Consider the following 17242-nt stretch of genomic DNA (forward strand, 5'->3'; position numbering starts at 1 on the left):
CGAAAACGCGATACTTAATTGCGACAAATATGGCCCATAAAATTTGAATAGGCATCCGGCATGATGAACGAGGGTTCTTCGGGTCACACGCACCTTTTTCAACGAATCGGTTGGAGGTTGATTCCGTGGTTTTGCTGTGTATACGACGCGAATCTGAATCGGTACATTCTTTCGGTAATATTAAGTTTATCAAGACCCGGAGAAGACAATGATTTTTTATTCGTAAAAAGATTTCGTATATGTTTCGTAAGCTTGAAACTTTTTTGGAACGGACAAAAATTCAGCTGGTGGATCGTAGTGGATACGGGGCGTGGAGATGAGGATGAAGTTCAGGTAGAGCATGGACGAGTTTCGCGAAATTAAATTCTTGAGGGAAGGTTGAAATTTTCGGCTCGAAGGGTTAGAAGCGAAAGTTGGCGTCTCTTGTTCTTAGAATTATTTGGAAATTTGTACGGACAACGTCCGTGAAAAGTGAATTTAGTGCTATGACGCAATACGTCGATACAGTCAAATTTCCCATATAGTATCTTTCATAAATCAAGTATAGAGCGCTAAACGAACCGTTGCGAACGGCGCCAAAAGTCGAAGATCTTTGCCGACTGATTTCGCTCGTATCTCGTTAAAGTATCTATATTCTCTGTTTCGTGGTGGTTGATCTATCTACGCATCTGTCGCGTTTAGCGTGCGTTGAATTTGTTTACTATTTCGTATCGCTGTTGGACTCGTTTTAGGACTTTGATCATAAATTGCATAGTTTATTACCCGAAAGATACATCGGAAAATATATCGTATCAGTATCTTGTCGGAGATGAATTTTTATGACAGCAGTAATTGTATCAAATTAGCAATAATTTGTATTATTTGTATCCGATGTTTATGGAGTTTAGAACGATTACCGATACGAGTTGGCCGTGACCAGCGACACAAATCGCCTACGAATAGTTAAGATTCTTAATATCGAGCAGATGTCAGACATCCAGTTATCGTTTCCACGTTTTATATTTTTTCATCTGCCTAAATAAGATATTTAAACGATATTTACTAGAAACAGAATAACCGCATTCGCTAGAAAGCCAGCGTAGCGCAGAAATTTCAAAAATTTGAGCTTTTGAGACTGCTAATTTGGCTGTTAGGAAGGACGCGATTGGACACATTGATTTATCATGATGCACGAGGACACCGTTCAGAACACGCGTATCTCGCTGAGGTTAAACAAGCAGACAATGGTAATGGTCCAGACATTTTGGCGCCGACGATACAAACTGTTGTACAAAGTCGTCTACTAACAAACAACCAGCGCGCCAAGTCTGATCCATACAGCACTTCCGGTTTTGCTGACGACCGGCTGGAAGTTGGGATGGCGAGTTTACGTAACCTCGAGCTCCTGCGTCCCTCTTCCTTTTTTACTTTCCTTCTCTTCCCCCTTTTTTCTTTTTATCTCCTCGTTAAATTCTCATTGACCTTTGTTAACTGCAGGGAACATTACATTTTTACATTGTTTCATACTATAGTCGCTTGTATAACTACGGTGGATTATCTTTCAATTTAAAATCTCTTTAAACAATATCGCAAGTTCTATCTTCTACTTATAAGAAAGTGTATAAATCATAGTAGTTACAAATATATATCGCCCAGTTGCTCGAAAAATAGCGTGAAATGTTTCAGAATGTGTATAAATGTTATATTCCATATATATCGAAGACCAACAATACCGAGCGTGTTTAATGAAAACGTACATTTAAAAAGGTTGACGCGTGTGCGGCCACCGCGTCACGTTGCCCGATTAACGGTATCTCTAAGCTCGACCATGGTGTATCGACTTGGACAAAGCGGCACTTTCGGGAACAAAATTTTGCATCAGAAGTCGGGGCCATATGGATTTAGGGCGGGCGGTAAGTTGGATCGACAGGCGCATTGTCAGTGCGATTAATCGAACGATAAGTTCGACCGTATACGAAGAGAGTGATTGACGCTACCACGATAAGGCTTGATGGCTCCGAGAGAGGGACAGTCCAATCGAGAAAATAAGAGAGACGCGGAAGGAGTGAACAAAAACCGTGAAAAAGGGATACTCTCAGCGAGATTCTTAGCTTTGTCCCTGAAGAAAACCACCCCACGTGTTCCCGCTCTACCTTTTTCCTACCTTCCTTCCTCTTATCCCCTTGCTCCTACGTTTAACAGAGTAAATCGTATCCACCCTCGTCGTGTTTCACAATTGTTTCGGACCACCTTGCGGCTCCCTTAAACGTGTTTCGATAGCGAAACCTGGTAGTTTCCCCTCGTTCTCTTTGAATCTCTGACGCTGTCGGTCGAAGGAAATTCAGGTTTTTACTTAATTTTAGGTCCGGCAATAGCCCGAGCTTTTGCTTAGGTTTTATAAATATTATTTGGATGGAAGACTCGTAGTTTGTAGTAACTCCGAGATGATCGAGTCGTGTATCGCGAGAAAGAAATAAAACAGCCTTTACTGCATTCGCGCAGAATATTATACTGCTTCACGCTTCAATCTTCTCTACTTCTCTGGAACTAATCCATTTTTGGACCTAGAAGGGTGAATCATCCCTTGTACATCCCATGACATCTCGTTGAATTTCGCCTCAACCACTTAATGGATAACAGAACATTCATGGAACAACAGCATTTCGACAATTTCCTCTTTAAATTATTGAAATAAAGTTACAATCGATTTTGCTGTTATCGTATACTTTTGAGATATAAAACACGAGATATCTCACTGACGATACGTTGAGAAAGAGAAATGATAATTTAATTTAATAATTTAATTTATTAATCTATCGCTTACTTCAGTCGCTGAGTTAAGGAAAGAAAGGAGCAAAATGTCGATTGTTGACGAAAGGAAGATCGTATCCATGCTTGCGAAGGATGCGAGGTGTTATCATCCCCGTACTGTTTTGCAAGCATTCATGGTCAGCTAGCTGACGTTCGAACGAAAGTGCCGCTGCATAAATTGCCTGTACATCTCAATTCACCCCCCGGGATGGTGACCATTCTCTTACACGTCGTGCTCCCGAGTGACACTCTCCTGCCCCTCGATGGCTGACCTCCCTCCTGCGAACTCGCATTACCATCCCTTTGCACCCCCTCATCTGCTATAGCTCGATCCTCGTTCAACCTTTTGTGCGCTTGCTTGTTTAAATTCGGCCCCAAGAAAATTACCAAAATCGTTATGAAAATTTTCGACTGATCTGGGAATCTCAAAGCTCGTCTTCCTTTGACAAGAGATTAATCGAACGAATTGGCCCTATCCAAAGCGAAAGATTGCACGCTGTTTCTCCCCCTTTCCGGAATATTAGATTCTTTTTGGATTTTACTTACAGGGTTTACATACAGAAACAGTTCACGGAGTTTTCATTAATGAAATAGCTTTCGGTTAGTCACATTTATTTTTCATATCGAAACAATCATCATGATCAAGCTTGTATCGTTCTCCCAAAATTTATATTATTCGTTGTATCAAAAGAGGGGGAGCTGAAACTTTCTTTAATTATCGAAGCCCAAGGAAAACTTCCATCGTCCCTTAGTCGAGACAAAAAGACGAAGAAAATGGTACTGCAAGATGATTCTTTGATACATTTTTAAAAAAATGTTATTCGATAACTTCGTTTAGATCGCCAAAAATCGAGACAAATTTTCATACCAGCTCATCCTTCGAAGTTAAAAAAAAAGTATGAGGAAGATCATGGCGAAAGATAGCTAGATATTGTTAACTGAAATTTTAACAGAAGCGTTGTTCTTTCTGGCGCGTATGTATGCGTGCGCGACGATGCCCAAGAGGGGTGGCTGGATCGCTGGCTGCGACTCAAACTCAGTGGGGGTAGAAGGAAAACTACCACCATCGGTGTCGACCAATCGCCGTGTTGAGTCAACGTCGTTCTATCGGCGCATGTGCATCCTCTCTGGTGGTGTCTTTGGTTTGGGTACCGCGCGCAAGGCCGCAGACCTATCACTTCTTTGGCGACAGCCGTCGGGGTAACATCCTTGTTCTCGTCCTAGTCCTCGTGCTTGCATTACCCCTCAACATCACGAGTACCAAAGTTCTCTCTCGGTCTCTTCAGTTTCAATTCCAAATTCGTTTCTCTTATTATCTCCTTGTTTCCTCTATTCGTTTTCCTTTGCTCTTCTATATTTGTTCGTTTCTCATCCTTTCTTTCCTTCTTTCGTTACGGGAATTTGTTTATCCTCGGTTGAAGGCCTCCGTTGACCCTGTTAAAATCATCCGTCGACGCGTCGTTTCGTTTGTTTTCGTCGTTAGTTTTTCAATTTTCTTCGGAGACGAATTGATTTTTGATTTTGTTACAATTTAAGATAAGTTCTTTTGCTTTCGAGTATTTTTTAAATTTTCTTTCACCGTTCGCAACTTGGGTGTCGATTCAGTGTCTTTGGTTCGGAAATTTGGAGGCTTCTTTCGAGATTTCCCTCTGTCTGGGTACTTCACATTTTTCGAGGTAACAAATTTGTTATTTCTTGCGAACCCTTTTTACGTTTGATAATTCTGTTACATCGTGACTTCGGTTACTTCAACTGTGTATAGTACGTATTATATTTTTATCTCAGAGAAATAGAATTTCTTTCAAATGTTTCTCTTCTTATTTTCCCGAATCTTGGAAATCATAAATTTCGAAAGAATCGTTTCCTCGTTTTCAAACACAGAGGAATGTAACTTCGTTCGAGGAAGTTTGCGTTTATTCAACGTTTATTTCGAAAATAACTTACGTCGGTATTGTTTTTAATCGGTAATCGTAGGGCTGTCGCGACTGGAAAACATCTCCCGTGCCTTAAAGTGCCGTCCAAATTCGACCTGGTGACAATAAGCTAACGCTTTCATTTCACCTTGTTCTTTTCTTCTTTCTTTTTGTGGAAAAGGCCGTCCACGCTGCTCTCGTGACTCGTACAGATGACTATCTCGACTGGTCAGAGCCTTACTGAAACTGTGATCTTTTTAACCGATCGAACTCACCGTTCGCAGAGTTTCGATCGAAAAATTTCGTTTCACCTTTCGAGCTTACTTTTACGAATTGGCTTCGTGCCCGTTGTGCGCGAACCAGTTGCCTTAATTCGAGTTTAAGGGTCATTGAAACTTTATCCCTATCCCGACATTCTCCTCCCCTATTCTCCCTTGGATTTTTAACGAAATTTCGGCGAAAACCTCGTCCGTCCTCTCCTGTGCCTTTCTCTCTCTCTCTCTCTCTCTCTCTCTCTCTCTCTCTCTCCGTTCTCTTTATTGCGAAATTAAAACTAGTGTCAAACACGCGCTCTTACACATACACACCGATACAATCGTCGCAAAGAAGGAGCAAAACGGTGAGAAAGGAAATTTCTGAAGTTTTTTGAACTGCTTTGTGCCGTTTCGTACGAAAATCCAGCGAGAAACAGAAGAAACTCTGTAATCCAAATGGAAATCGAGACAAACGAGTGCAACATGAGTTTCGACCGGTGAGTAAAAATCGCATGCGTGTACACGTGTTGTTGATATTTTGTAATACGCATCTTATAGTAGTATTGGTAATTTTATTTCATTTGATCTCTTTTCTGTGCGTTGGTTTGTTCTGTTAAATCTAGGATAAATATTGGTTCACTGAACTTTCATTCTGTTTCAAATATGAATTTTCTATTTCTATGAATATTGGCTTATCGGGCTTGTTAATCGAGTAACAAGCTTTATTCATTAGGAATAGTCCGATTGAACAATTTGAAATCGATTGTTCAAAATATCATCATGTCGATTGTGCAGAAATGTCATGACAAGTATTCGAATGGAAACGTCAGTCAGGAAATTTTTGTGCATCTGTTTGGTGGTATTAGAAAAGTGCGCCAATTTTAGTTAGAAAGATATTTACGCATGCAAAGATTGCATTAAAACGAACAAGACAATTTTAGGAGCGTGTTAAAAGTTTTATTATACGTACAATAGTCGCAGCATCGATCAGAAATTCCGCGAAATTTATCTGTGTCTCGAATAATCTTAGCAAACTTTATTCGTTTGTGATATTATAAAAAAAACCAGGAAGAAAAAAACGATAAGTTTCCTGAACAAGCGAACAAACGAGACTCTTTCATCCGAACAAAGCAATTGATTGCCGTGAAACAATCAAGATAGGGGACTCAATTATCGGGAGGAATGAATCGCAACAGACGATCTCGAAGGTCTCGAAATCAGATAGTATAATGCGAGGGTCAACTTTCCTCCCTTCGTCGAAGTCGTCGAACAAGGAGGGAGTGGTAATGGTCAGAATAGAGGGGTTTCCAAGAGTATATTTTTTAGGCCACAATTAAATCGTTCTTCCGGATAAATCTAAATAGTGGGTTTCCTGTCAACCAAACCCCATGCTTTCGTGACCAATTAGTGGCTTGGCGAATCGCAATTATGCCACGTATTGTGTTTCACGTGGCACCCTAGAGGGTTGAAAAGTATAAGTCGCTGGAATTTGGGGTTCACGGGGTAGTTATTAACCGTGATAACGCATTAACTCGATGATTACTCTATGATCGATCTCCTTGCGATATAAGGTTTAATATTAACGTTGTAATAGAAGATTTTTCTAATTTAATGGTACCGAAGTTTCTATCCTTTAATTTTCTAAGTTTCTGTATGTTATTTCAAACGCAACTTAGGTACCAAATTTCATCACTTAATCGATATTTTTAATAGAGAATAACAAAGATTTCCACAGGAAATTTTACATAGGAATAGGAAAATTTGATAGAAATATCTATCTTTCTGAACAGTATCGTACTAACGTCAAAGAATATTTAAGTGTTTCCTAATATATTCGTCGTACTTTGTTCGTTTTCCTTGAAACAAGCTTATCAACGCACCAAATACCTCGGGTTTGACCAAACCAGCGCAGAATCTAGCGTTCTGAATATTCTAACTGACCGTTTCCATACCGCAGAAACGGCCACTTCCTGTCTCTGATTCTCACGAGTGCCCGACGAAAACAGAGAATTTGTTCCAGCTCGCACGTTGTTCGAATTTTCCACGGCTGGTTTACGGGGGTGTGTTACTGGGGCAATAGTGCGCAGAAGCTCCGAGCATCCCCGGTGTGAATTCGCCAGCACCCTCCTGTCGTCTCCTTTCCCCCACCCAGGCCTTATTTACTTCCCCTTGTCCCTACCCCCCCTCTCCTATGGCTCGAGGGGTGGTTTCCCAACAATCCTCTCGGTCACATTCGAGTCCCAGCCGAGACCGCGACGCATTCAGTTTCCGATCGTCGGTCTAACGACACAACGTGTTAGTTCTGCTCGTGATTCCATCGAACAATTCGGACCACGCGCGTGTCTTTTAATCGGTTCGTTCGATTTGGCCGGTGGTTCGCGATGACTCGTTCATTCGTCGGTCGATCGTCGACGTTGAAACGTTGTGCCGGTTTTTGTGAACGCTTTTCGCCCCAGATGGATCGTCGACTTTGACGCGATCGAGTGACGAAATACGTAGCGCGTTGTTGTCTCCGTTCGAAAGCGAGTCGACGACGCGATGCTTCGAGGGTGTTTACAGCCGCGTGTGATGGTGCAGATGGTGCGACTGATGTTGGATTTTGCATACAGGCAGGCTTCTAGATTCTCTATTGGTCACGTTTATTTAGCTAGCTTTGCATTTATTTCGAGGATGATATTGGAACATCATTTTTGAAATTTAACGTGATATTTTTGTGGGAAAGTTCGTGCCAATATGGACATCAGTTCAAACACCAGTTTCGTGAGTGTTGTATAACAATATACATATAGGTTAGTTGGAATTTTCCCAAGCTTTCGCTTGCTTCTATCTACTTGCTTTTCTTTGGATTTATTTTTAAGTTTGATTTAACAAATTTATTCTTGCAGTAAATCAATTTTTACATTTTTATGGTTCTCGTACTTTCTTGTACTTTCATACTTATATTACGCCATGTATTATCATGTATACGAAATGACCCGCGATTAGAGTAAATAGATTCTGACATTAAGAGGTTAAATGAGAATCTCGAGTATACGTGAACCCTTTACGAGGTAGCCTAAATATATCGCGTGTAATTTCTATTCATGAAGGAATAAAACACTTTACCTTCTAGTTTAGGAATATTTTAAGCACGAAATATCACTATATAATAATAAAATAGTTCAATTACGATAGAGCTATTTAAGAGGATTTTACATCATAGATACACCGTTAGAGATTAATGATAATTGTTCTGAGGTACGTCTTTATTATCCGTTGAATGATTTATTAATGGGAACCTCGATCGAACGATAAGCTTTCTATTTGCAATTCGTAACTGGGACAGGCCATATCTCTTTTTCAGTTGAAAATAGGAAAAAGTGACGGCAAAAAAAGTTGAATGGTTTAACGAGGTCTAACTTTCTATAATCGTACTTTTTTCGCTAGTCCGGCGGTGCAGCTGCAAAGTGCAATTGCATTCGTCACTCTAACAGAACCATGCCACTTTTTGCATAAATCGATTGCCTTTATCATCCGATGTTTCAAATTCTTCTTCCCAACTTTTCTTTTCTTTTTAAAAATAAGACAAAGATAAAAAGTGGGACATCGATTATCGGATCTTTTTGCAAATGAAATATTTTATTATTTCTTTTAAAAACACGTTAATCCAATAAAATACACTATACTATTAGAATACGTCGAAGATAGGGGAATTAGAAATACCGAAGTTGATGGATGGGACGATACCAAATCTGTTGAAATACTGTTCGTTGCATCGTTCATTGTTCGTCATACTTGTATACGAAGACGCATAGTCATAGTTCGTGCGTTATGTGCTGGTATAGCTTCATGCTGGTCACATGGTATGAAACGTATTCAATCTTGCGGAAGAACATTGTCAAAACGGATAGATAACGAAAGTTCCGTAGTTGCAACATCTCGTAAAGCATCTAGCTTTTTGCACTTTTTCTCGATTACATAATTACATTTCTTAATTACATCTATACAACATTAAGCTATTTTGAAATATATATGTATGCCCTTTGTAACGAAAGTTAAGGCGTCGATTATATCTCAGATCTTGTTTTACTATTTTACTTCTTTTTTCCTATATTCAAAGCCTATTCCAGTTACTTACTTACTCCCACTTGAATGCATAGATGAAATTTAAAAGATGAATACGCGATACTTGATAGAGTCCAAGGTAGTGGATTAAAATTTGGGTACATAATTACATAGAAGAGGATACACCTCATCGATTTTAATGATCTTCAGATTTGTCGTTAGGGTCAACATTCTTCAAGGTATCGAAGATATTCGTAAAAATTCCTACTTTTGCTATTTTTTATCTTGGTGTAGATTAGGTTGGATGATATTATAGGTATGTTGGTGTCGCGATGGGTTCATACGTCTCATCTTTCGATTTGGAACCACAGGGAGATAAGAAAGGAACTCGGCTTAGCTATGCGAGAGCCACGAATATACATTCGTATAATATCATCATGTCCGTACATAAAGGTAATCCGAACCTAACTCACATTAAGATAAAAAGTAGCAAAAGTATGAATATCTGGGAAACTAAAGCCGAGTCGCGGTTATACGTATAGAAGAAAAGTTCTCTCTATAACATATTTTTGAAAATCATTGGAATGGGCGAAGAGGAGTACCCTCTTCTATGTAATTACCCCAAATGTAAGTTATCATCGAACGTAGTCTACTGTTTGATTAGAATCGACCGAATAGATTTGCTTACTAATTACGCAAACAAATTCTATAAACGTTTCCGGCACGATATCGAAACAATCTCGATGAATGTTCCGGATTATCAGACTCGTAAATAATCGGTCCTCCATTGGAAAAAACGCGCGTTGTAATTTAACACAAAACGAGACAATCTTTCTATTTACATGCCTTGTAAAGAATTCCCCGTTTTTGATCGTCCGCTTTATTCAAGTCGATCGTCGATCGAGACTACGTTAGGACGATGACAGCGATAAATACGGGAATGACGTATACGAATCGAACGATGATTATATTTAGCAGGCGGCTGTCATCGCGGGACGCGTGGAATTGAATCGAATATTACAAAGATCCGCCCGATAGAGGTCGAATTGCCCTTTTACCCCTCCTCTTTCTCTCTCTCTTTCTCTTTTTTCCCTTTTCTATCGTTTTAGCGAACGTGCCAGAATTTCCAGGTGGTTTTTCACGATAGTGTGAGAGAGAGAAAGGGCGAGATAAAGAGGACACAGCGGAGAATAGACGTGAATCCGTGCTGCAGCTTCGCAGGGATAGTTAATTATCTTTACACGAGGAGCCTGCACCGGAAACGAAGACAGTCAACGTCCACGTCAGCCGACATTCCAGGATCCTGGGTATCAGAGGAGTAGCCCAATTTCCAATTAGATACCTTGAATGCTGTGTAGTTGCTACTGCTGCGCCATTCGCGAAATTCAGTCGCACCGATCGTCGAGGTAGATAATCGGGATTCTTGATCATCCGTGACACATGGATGCCTCGTGGCTGGGAACCTTCACGTGCTTTGGTTGGCAAGGGAAACAGGGTTTGCAAAGAACGTCGATAGACTCGTTATTATCCAAGTCTATGTTATACACAAAAATTTATTCGTAATAATTAATAATTGTCTACTCTGCCTGACTGACTCCTTAATAGCATTTCTAACTGTAACATCGCGAAGCTTTAGTCTTGGAAGGGTTAATGGGTGAAATTGGCTACATATAGAATCGAATTTAAGCGAAAGGGTTGAACTTCCCTTTGAGGGAGCGAAAGGACAATGAAGTCGAATATTCGCTGTTAACGTAACGACGTTAAATTGATACGTAATGCCGCGATTAAAGTATATGCCACGTTGCATTTGAATTGCTGCAAACTGAAAGTAAATTTCGCTTTGATCGCGTTCATTTACACGAATACATCTGTAAATAACTAAAAAATGTTAATCTCCGGTATTTATCGGAATGTGCTTTTTTACCGGAAATAAGTAGAATCATTCGTATTCGAAATAATTTAGTTATTTATATTTTCGCCAGTTTATTTTAATTCATCTTTCTTTCTGTTAGTATTTTTAACGATGGTAGGTACCTGCCGCTTTGCCTAAAGTTAGGCTTCCATTCGACGTTAGAAAGAGGAAATAAAAAAAATGAAAGTAAGAGGTCGATGAGAATTTTACCCGACGAAAGAGTTGGGGAGAGAAAGAAGTAAGTCCAACCGTTTCAAAGATGTCTGGAAGTTTCTAAAAAAAGAAAAAAAAAGAAACAGTAGGGCGTCGATTTTCCCCGGGGTGTAAGTTAATAAGTCATTCGAACAGCTCGTAACAGAGTTGGTAGTTACGGTCGAGGTCGTTCTTCACCAACTCCTGACGGGACGTGCAAAGGAAAACTATGCCATTGGACATTGTTGCGGAATCAATATTTGCCCAGATGAAATTGTCTCGATATTGCGCTGATGGATTATTTGTAAAAGTACAACGCCATTATTAATAAAATACAGCAAGAAATAAAATAAACTTTAGAAGTATATCGGTATGTGAATTTCGAGTTACAGACACGTAATTGAAATATAGATATCTTTCCTACGTTCAGCCAAAATCGCTGCAGAAATTTTCCAAACGTCTCGAGAAGTTTCCGAAACAATTTCGAAGTTGAACGAGAATCGTGCATAAATTGATTTGATGTCAGTGTGCCGCTGGTCGCGTCACGAAACGTTGCGACGAGTTGGTTCGTGACGAAGGGTGCCGAGGACGCGATAAAAGGGGATAGTCTGAACCACGTGGCTCGATAGGTGACACGAGGGTGGCAATGGGTGGGATAGCTTTGGAAAAAGACGAAGCTCACGAAGTGACGATGGAGTTAAAAAAGCTGACGATGCTTGGTTCCGACGCTCGAAGATGGGCGAAAATAGAGCGTTGCAAGTAGAACGCGGTGTCGATCGAAAGTAAATGGCCGTAAATGGTTGCGCAATCTCGATGGTTTTTGATCGAGGAGAAAAGCGAAACAATCTTCCTTGTTTCTTCCGCGAACTTCCGCGGGTGGCGGAACTGCACTTTCCGTTACTCGGTTTTGCGCTTCGTGTCGCGACATCGTTCCTCGATCCTTGGTTTCGCATCGATATTGCTTCTCACGTGCTTCGAGGTCCGCTTTGATAGATACCTAATAAATTCAGAGCTTTCCACTGTGAAAATTATTCTGCGAATTTTGGTAGAGGTTTTACTCGATTTTTCCGGCGTTCGTGTGATCGAACGTTAATATTATTAAATCCATCGATGGTGGATACAGGAAATAAATTGTACGAAATAAATTGTCGTGTTTTTGTATCGATAGAGATAGAAATTAACGAAGTTTCGCAGATTATGTACATCGTTATGTCAGCTATGGGAATCAAAGGCTTATACATCGCTACACCTCCCCCCATGGATCCCAGCCAATACCGCGTACAGACGAGGCGAGTGAGTTCGGTTAAGAGCACTTCGCTGAAGTTCCCCGCGCTAGTTAGTGCTAAACAGAGGGAGAACATTGTGACTCTATATTGGTTTTTGATCCATCCGAAATTAGTAGCAATTCCCATCTAACCGTGCCGATCGATATATACTTATCAATCTTATTCTTATTCGATCTTATCGCTCTATTCTACTCGCAAAAGATTTATGTAATTCCGCATTTATCGAACAAATCCGCTTATGTTCTAAACTCGTCGATACAAAAATACAACATGTAAACGTTCGAAAAATTACATGGAAATCCAAACTTACTGTCATCCACGTTCATCGATTAACTAACTGGTCATCGTTCCGAAATATATGAACGTATTCTGTTAGTCGTTTCGAACGAAGTCAATGAAGAAAAGCCGAGCTTAAACAAGCGAAGTTAAGCGAAAGATTATTTTTCATGCTCGTTGTATCAACAGCGGGGTACCACGTGATTGGCACGTATGTCAGGATCCATTAAGAGAACCGAACCCCTGATTACCGAATCTTGTAGAGCGTGCATAATCGTGTCTTCGTTACCTCGTAGCAATCGACGGACCCTCAATTAGTTGCCGTCAAGCGTCATCACCGTGGAAAGACACTGACGTCTAAATTTAGAGACTGCGATCGATCCACTTTCGGTTAACACGCGGATCGTATTGCTTCCTATTTATTTTCTCCTTGTTTCCCTTCTCTCTTGATCGTTGTCAGCCTCGATACCCATTGCCATCCATATCCAGCTTATAAGCGTTCTGCGCTAACGGACTCGTTTCGTGATTCGAAAGCAAGTCGTTGCTCTGATTGACTTGCAATTTTATCGGGCTTTCGTTATTATTATTGCACGTAGCATTGGAATCTTTGCTAATTTTTAATAAATCGCTAGTTTCTTTGTTCGCTTACGGACAAAAATTCCACCGACCTACTCCTTAAACGACGAAACGACGCGTTTCAGCCTATGAAGAATTTTTTGCAAGCTGACTGTAAAATATTCATTCGTAAGGTCGTTTGGGTAGAACCGTGACCGTTTCACACGGTCTACTTAGAAGTCTCAAAGCTCGCTTAGTAGAATTTTTGGGTTATATACCGACGCTAAAAGTGTGCAACACGATATGCAGAAAGTTTGGAAGCTTCAAAAGTAGATATTCGCGTGATATATGTATGTATTACTGTATCACAGATTTTTAGAGCGTGGAAGATTCTTTTTGGTATCTAACGTACAAAGAAATTCAGACATACGTAAAATAACATGCGTAATAGCTTTTGATACGAAGGTCGAAACGTTCAAAGAACGATTCGAACGACGTTGGAGCGCATCGCAGTTGCATAGTTGCACTCATACGGTTGACCTAATTACAGGTAATGAGGTCATTCCTCTAAATACATTCCATGGAAATTGGGAAGTGACGTATCGCGGTCGAGCGAGTAACTTTGTAAACGACGAATCGGATCTCTTGCAAAATTTCGATTATTTCATATAGATGTATCGTTCGAGCTCTCTTCCCGTTTGAGCCAAAAGAACGAGATTCTTAAATACTTCAGAGACCAATTTTTACCGATTTGAGAAACATTCAGCGAAATATCTTGCTTTTGTTCTTACTTACGACTCTCACGAATACCGAACGACTGAACTCGTTTAAAGATAACGTTAAACGAAATTATTAGTCAAGCAATTGTACAGTATCATTGCATACGTTATTAGGCGGCTGTTTTAAAGCGAACTCGAGACAAAGTTTCGTGGAAACTTGCACGATTATCAAAGCAGATTCGTTGCTGGTGTAATACCGACAGTTTATTCATCGCTCGAATCATTTTTAACCACCCACTTCTAAATTCAACAACGTTTATTCATTTACGTTTAGTAATAATATCAATTCATCCTTTAGTTTACCTGGAAAATGACGTTACGGTGGATTTTGCGTTATTGAATTTAGTTAGTTGTTCCTTTCTTTTTAGTATAAATGCGTAAAATTATTCAAAGTCATTCTTCAGAGAATTTTTAACACGAACTCGGAGTTGAACTCTTTGGCTATAATTTGATTCCATTTACAACGGTTAACGGACTGGAGAAGTAGCTATAAAACAAGATCATGTTCCAAGTTCTGAGATACCGTTGAATAAAGAGGCGCTGAGAATTATAATATTTCCTTGGAAATGTTTTCCACTTTGATGTTAATTGCAGCCGCTGTCGTGAATTTGAACACGACGTCCTTCTTTTTGCTTACGTTAGAACTGATCGTATCTAACTATATGAAAACGCGTAAAAATCGAAAACGATAAAATTGGGCGAAAGCAGAGGTTCGAGATAGTGACACGGATGAATGTGAAAATAATGTAACGAAATGGAAGAAAAATAGGGATGGAATGAAAGTGGGAGAAGAGGGAAGAGCTAGAGAAATAAAAATGCCGATGAGAGATTTGCATGCGAAAGAGTAATATAGAAATTGGAAAAAGCGTAGAACCAAAAAGGGTTGGTAATAAAACGGCAATAGTAGTGACAAAGAAGAAACTAGCAAGCAGGAAAGCGAGGATAATAAGAGGAGATAAAGCATGAAAGAGAAACGAATCAAAAAGTGAAAAAGGAATGAGAGCACCGTTGAAAGCCGATAAAGAGATAACAAAGAAAGCGCTGCGCCGAGAATAGTAGAAAACGAGACACCGGAGAGACAATAACGCCAACGATCTAACTAAAACCGAGGGAAAAAGTAGGGGAAGAAATAAAGATAAGAAACAAAGGAGCAAATAAGAAAGCGAAGAAAAAGAAACGAAATAAGAGGACAAGAACGGAAAATTAGATTCACGGGAAAGAGGAAAGAAATAACGAAACGGGAAAGAAAAGAGAAAGAATGTATAAAAGTTGTACAGTGATAGGTGTAAAGATAGAAATACGGTAACCGAGGAGGAAAAGAGTAAACAAGAGAGGCCGATGTACAGTGGCGAAGTAAGGAAAATGGAGAAGAGAAAATGAAAAGAGAGAGGAACAGGGGGACGAGAGTCGAGGGGATGGACTCGTAAGAAGGGATGGTCTGGGATGGTTGTGCTTGAGTTTGACACAGTCAGAGACCGGCGTTGCCTGGCAACCTCTAAGGGTGGAAGTTCACATTGGCGTAGGGTGTACTTGCAACGAATTTATGCGCATGGACCACCCCCCTGCTCTGCCATCGAGATGGATATAAAAAAAAAGAAGTCGAGTAAACGAACGAAACAGCCTATAATTGGCGGCCTCTGCCCGTTTAGATCCTGATAATATACCGTGTGTCGTGATAGTCTACGGACAATGCGTTCTTCTTTCAGAAATTCTCGATTCACGGTTCTAAACAGAATATCGTAATTTCTCGTTTATTTTATAAGCTTTGAATCTTTGAGATTTTCGTATCTTACGTCTGGGGTGAACTTTAGGAAGATTTTTAGAAAAATGTCCTCTTCTTAGGAAGTTGATGGAATCAATGTAGAATTCAGGATATGCAGAATGTCCCTTCTTGCTATTAAATTCCTAGATCTATTAGTTTTTGTTAGTAGAGTTCTCGGTCTGCGGGAAGTAGCCTTACGTTCCCTTACGTTGGGCCCAACTATTTCATCATGACGGAACTTCGTAATTAATCAACTTTCCAATTAACATAACCAAGACTGTCGACGGTCTTTTCATTCTCGCGTGAAATATTTTTCATAGAGGCATAGAAATTTTCTTTCAGTCAAGAATGCAATATTCGACAAAATGGAATTTTACATTAGGAAATTTCCGCTAAAATATCGAGACATAAAATGTAGCCAACTTTTATTCATTTTTTAATCTATTTATTTCAACGTTTCTGACAATTAAATTGGATGATTAAAAGGGTTCTCAGCAAGGAGCGTAAAGTATCGAAGTCTGTTTCATCAATGTGATTTATTCGACAAATGTACGGGGATTATTGGTAATTTGTTGATGCAAACAGAGCATGGCGGGTGGTATTTCTCTCCATGGGGAGTAGATGAGAAAGATTCGTATCCTCGAATCGATTTAATTAGCCCGGAGCCGGTGACAATTTATTTTTATTAGCCGAATACCGTGACGTGGGGTGGGTTCTACGCCCGTGCTGGATCCCACACTGCACCCTGTGGCAAATTCTATGGCAAATGTACCATACCTCGGTAGATCAATATATAGACAGAAGTCCCACGGTTGCTTCCTCTTTCATACGATAGCGGGACATTTTTAATCCGTTGCTCTGTTAGGTTTCCCAGAAAACCGATACAAAACGATGGAACGCAGGGCTTGAAAATTTCTCTCTCTCTCTCTCTCTCTCTCTTATCTTCTTCTTATTCAGCAATCAGCTGCAAAAGATACTTTTCCATACTCGTAAATATGAATACTCTTTCGATCGATTGACATCGTCGAATGTAAGTAGGTAATTAAACGGTAATATCCCAGTCAAGAGTTATTTTATTTTTATCATAATTTGATATATTTAGTTGTTTCGTTTCCAACAGAAGTAGTGAATTTAACGATTTCTTGAAGCAATTATAAAGCGAAGGATTAAGTTACTCTTCGTAAATCGACCTAGTTGTACATCCAAATTGTCTCATCATTCGCGATTATTACATTGGAACTCTTCGGTGTAAAAAGGGGAAATTAACGAGAGAGAGAGAGAGAGAGAGAGAGAGAGAGAATATATTCGCGTACAACAAGCAAGAACTATCCGTTGTTTTATGATAATGTGCAATTACGCGAATGGTTAGAACGGTGACCCGCGAGCAAGCACAATGCTCGCCCTCTTGCAACTTGTTGCACTTGATTCGGTAAACTAGAAATCGCATATTCCCGTAGTACTTTATGTTCTTCGTAATAC

At 39.9% G+C, this 17242-nt stretch overlaps 1 protein-coding gene across 8 annotated transcripts in view; it reads left to right on the forward strand.

The window, feature by feature from the left end:
- The window catches only part of LOC100651016 (talin-1), a 48017-nt gene that overhangs the window by 13127 nt on the left and 17648 nt on the right, over positions 1 to 17242 (forward strand). Inside the window, exon 1 of one of the 8 annotated variants that reach the window (XM_048411514.1) lies at positions 4604 to 5454. The exons of 6 other annotated variants lie outside the window; for them this stretch is intronic. The gene's annotated coding sequence lies outside the window, so the exon portion shown is untranslated. Of the gene's footprint in view, positions 1 to 4603; positions 5455 to 7225; positions 7747 to 17242 lie in introns of those variants that run through there. One more of the 8 variants, XM_048411515.1, reaches the window with a different exon arrangement.

The sequence above is a fragment of the Bombus terrestris genome, chromosome 13 (genome assembly GCF_910591885.1).
Source record: "Bombus terrestris chromosome 13, iyBomTerr1.2, whole genome shotgun sequence".
NCBI classification, from domain to species: domain Eukaryota; kingdom Metazoa; phylum Arthropoda; class Insecta; order Hymenoptera; family Apidae; genus Bombus; species Bombus terrestris.